A 4,843-nucleotide genomic window follows, 5' to 3' on the forward strand; every position below is an offset into this window, starting at 1 on the left:
GAATAAAAGAGGAAAGAGTATTCAGGATATTTTAATAACAGCAGATATAGGATACAAAGAGCATACAAACATTTACTATTACAAAAATGATATATGCAAAATTGCAACATTGGGGACTATGTATTTGTAATTGCAGCACTGCCGCAGATGTTAAGGTTCTCTATCGCGCAGATATTTTTATTTTTAATGAAAGTATCCTCGCTATGTACAAAGCGGAACTTGCAGGGGACACCGCTGTCCCTGCGAGTTATATCCCTGGCATTTTATTGAAGACTCCTCCGGGGGAAGCAGACGCTTACCGGAGGCTGCAGGAGAGAGAACGGAAGATCTCTCTCCTGCTCGTAAGCCTCCATGGGATTAAAGCAGTTCACACTATCTTAACATGGTGTAAACTTCCGAGGCCAAACTCTGACAAACTTTTTTGAATTTGCAACATACAGTGAAATTGTAGTCCCCATTGATAATAATGAGGAATGTGATCTGCAGTACTAATTAGCATTCTGCTTGAGACTTCTGTAAAATCTCCTGCATTGTGCTATTAGTACATAGCAACAATTCATAAAATTATGCAGAAACTGCAGTTTATACATAATTTTATGAAAAAAGCTTGATACATAGGCCTTTTGATGTTGTTTAGAAATTAAAAGATTTGTATTTTGCAGTTGCCTGTGTTAAAGAAATAGAAGTTTTAAATTAAGGGCCATATTCAATTTGAGGTGAAATTCCGTTATCGGCGATAATTTATCGCTGATGACGTCATTTTCGCCTATTGTCATTATCCCCGTATTCAATTACAAATACTTTTCTCCGGTGCGAAAAGTCAATGTAAAAAAATGGGGATAATTTTTTGCCAGCATTTAGCTGGCGAAAAAAATTGCAGAATTGGGGTTCAGGGGTGCAGGCTTAAAAAAAATAGCCTGCACTCCTGGGAATGGCCCCTAAAACAATGTGTGCAAAAAAAAGTTTTAAAAAATAATCGGGACACCCCAAAAATATATTTAACATTTTGGGGTTAAAAAAAATAAATAGGGAAAACACTTGTAAATTAGCTAAATGTAATTCCGAGACGTTCCCATATATGCGGCAGGTATATTCTTCAATGCGGGTAGTAGCGGCAGGTGCATTTTAGAAGAATTTTAAAAAATTAATTTTAGGGACTAAAAAATATGCTTGCACCCATTTTCATGTACCCCAAATTTGATGGCCATAGTTTTTTTTTTTTTTCAATTGCTAAATGCTCTTCTGCATCATCTTCTTCAAAGCCGCACTTATGCACCTGCTGCGGCTACAGTATTTAAAAACCCGACTTCCCTTCTGCATGCAAAAACGGGGGTACCTATTGTGATCCCCCATGTCTGGGCATCTTTAGGGGGGTCCAAGGATGATTTCCCGAAAATTCCCTTTCTTTTCCGGCGCTCCAAGTTTCGCCGGGTCCCGTTTTTGCGTCCTTTGAAATTGAATACAGGGAATATCGGGCACGCGCGCAATGCTTTTCCGCCTGGAAAATAGGCGAAGGAGGCGAAAAGTCCAGCAGGTGAAAAGTCTGGAGTTTTCGCCTCAAATTGAATACGGGCCTTAATGTTATTTTGTGATGCTTTTAATGTTAATGGAGTAATTTATATTATTGCTCATACAACTGCTTAAACTACCAGTACTACCAGTACTACCAGTACAGCAGCTACATTGCTTTGAGTAACATAACTTAACTTTCAGTGAATCATTTCCCTTAGTAAACATGTTTTAGGTTTGACCGTTTACTGCCCTCTTTTTCAACCTTAACATGTGTAATTAATATTATTTACTAATCAAATAAAATTATATATCAGAAACATGTGCTTTTATGAATGATGACTGTCCAATATTGCACAATTTATATTATAAAAAAAAAAAAAATCCTTGTAATTCTCAGAAGTTTGTAGTCCATTACATAGCGGAAAAAAATCATAAGCAGAACAGTAGTTTGTCTGGTTCTCCAAATCAAGAGCTATCTATGTGCATGAATTTCAGCTTCTGTGTTGTAGCAGTGCTACAGCGGTGTTTACTATTGCATATACAGAATTGGCAGTACTAATAAATTGTAGGATGCTATACGCACAGTCTCCGACTTAAGACTGTCTGACTAGCAATTTGCAAGTGTGACTAGAGAAGGGAAGACTAGCAGGGTTATGGCCCAGGAAGCCAGAAGAGAAGGGCAATAGGGCATCAGCATAATCTGGGAGAGATTGTTGCTCATTTTCTGTCAGTCTACTTTTCAGAAGTTGATGGAGCTTGGACTGACCTCTTCCACAGTGCTTGGAATCTGAACCATGTGTGAGCCAGACCCAAATAGCAGACACCTCTGTCAGGAAGGCATTTCTATCAGTTAAGTTACTGCAGTCCCCTACTGCTACCATTACCAGACTACAGTCCACATGGGCATGGAATTGATTTTTTTGAAGGGGCTATTGTGTGCCTCAACAGGGGGTGTGAACAGCGCAGTGGGGTGTGTCTAATGATGTGGTAGGGGGTGTGACCAGTGCTGCAGGGGTGTGTTCTGCACATGTGGCCTGTTCCATAGGGTGTGGCTAGCATCGTGAAGTGCATAGCTATATACAGGGTGGTCCATAAGTGTGGAAACACCCTTATAAATAGGAAATGAGTAAGGAAATATTAATCCAGTGTCTACACATATGATATGGCAGTGGGGGAAAACTTTTTAGGGTATGGTACCAGTATGGCGGCCATCTTTAAGTCAGCCATCTTGGATGCAACTCTAATTTTTTACCATACCATACACCATACCAACTGTTTTGCCGAGGCTACAACCCTACAGCCATCCATCCAGTGAGGGTTTGTCTTTGACCCATACCTGTAGTTCTGTTTGTTTACCTCACCATTGACAAAGATATTTGCCTCATCACTAAGCAATACCCAGTGTGGAAAATGAGTGTTCAGTTGAAGTTGCTGTGTTACCCAGTGTGCAAACTCCACATGACGGTCTGGGTCATACTCAGTCAGGTGTTGCAACATCTGAATCTTGTAGGGGTGACATTTATGTGTAGATAAAATTCTCAAAATGGCCGAACAACTAATTCATTCATGAGACAGACGATGAGTGCTACGTTGAGGGCTCTTTGAAAAGCACAACAGTTATTTCAACTGTAGCCACTTTTTTGTTTATCTGCAACTGATCCCATTTCTTTACAATTTGCAAGTAGTTTGGCAACTGCATTGTGAGTAATAGCTGGCCTATTTGGGTGACGGTGGTTGAAATCATTTGCAATAGCACGTGTGCTTCATTCTCCAGAAATCAAGACAATCTCAACATGCTCTGTTTGTGTTAGTGCCATTGTCATTAATGTCACTACCTGAAAAAGAAAACTCAGTTAAAACTCGAGAATGAATAAAGATACATTAAAACAAAGAACACCATTATTTTTCATATGAAATTCTGCTTCTGTTTAATATGTCACTTCAAGATGGCCGCCATACTGGTGCCATACCCTAAAAAGTTTTCACCCACTCCCATATCATATGTGTATACACTGGATTAATATTTCTTTTTTATAAGGGTGTTTCCACACTTATGTAACACCCTGTATACCTGCTTAGTGGGTACCTACGTCATGGAAGAAATCTACTCCCTGATTTCATGTTTTTAGGTCCAGGTGTTTAATCTGGGTGTTGTTGAGTGTGTCAGTTAGTCAGGACATTTGTTTATATATATATAGATATATGTATACAGAACCCCTCCCTGCAATAACTCCTACATTTGCCTCTGCTGCTGGAGGTACACATGTGGGGTGAGCTTCTGGAGGGACACAGATAGGGTGAGCAGGATGATGGTATGGAAAAGATGCAGGGGGATATGTTGGAGAGACGCGTGGGGGGATGATGCTGGTGAGACGCAGGGGGCTAACCCTGGTGAAAGACAGTGGTGTGACCATGGTAAGAGATGGGCGGGTTGATGCTGGAAAGACACTGGAAGAACTGGGGAAAGAGATTTTGCAATCCAAAAGGAGGCTATGAGACAGATAAATGGGAATCAGGGGACTCTGGGCTGACACATAAAGGAGCATAAGGGGGCTCTTGTAGGGCCAGTGCAAGGTTATTTGGCATCCTAGTCAAAACTTCTGTCTGTTGCCCCCCCCATAATTCCCACTTTTTAGACCCTCAGATGAAAGTGTGGAGGTGGTGTTTTAGAGGTTCGAAAGCCTCAACTGTCAAATAGAGAAACACCCCCTGTCTGAAGTTTTTTTGTAAAAAACACAATGCCCAACATTTGAGGGTACACATATGTAGGCTGTAGTGTAGTCAGAGGACACAGGCAGGATAGATAGATAGATAAATATGGCCTGACTCAGAGGTGGATGCTTGCGCATGCACTGCGTATATGTCCCGATGGTTAACGTCAGAGTAGACAGATGGAAATTGCGTGGCGATCCATCGGTGTCAGCGGTGTCAGCGAAGTTGCAGATCTACTGACACAGGGGGCAATATACTGTCCGACATTCTGAGCAACCACATGGTTGCTCTAATGTCCAATTGTGTGGGTAATGTTTGCTCGAAAGTGCAACTTGTACCACAGCACAGCAGTACAGAGCTGCAGCTGGTGGGCGACTAAGTAGGCAGTCTAGTAGCTGCAGCATTACCATAAATTCACGCTACTGCATTACTGTCCACCTCTGTATCAGGCCCATAGAAAGATAGAAATAGATTGTACACACTTAAAAAAAAATAAAAATATATATATATATATTATATATATATATTAGTACAAATAAAAAGTAAGTAGGATCACTGGCGTTATGTCAAAATCATAAGATAAAGGTAAAAACCACAAGCAAATATTTAAAACACAAAA

This window comes from Taudactylus pleione, unplaced genomic scaffold (genome assembly GCF_031769625.1).
Source record: "Taudactylus pleione unplaced genomic scaffold, aTauple2 ptg000017l, whole genome shotgun sequence".
NCBI classification, from domain to species: domain Eukaryota; kingdom Metazoa; phylum Chordata; class Amphibia; order Anura; family Myobatrachidae; genus Taudactylus; species Taudactylus pleione.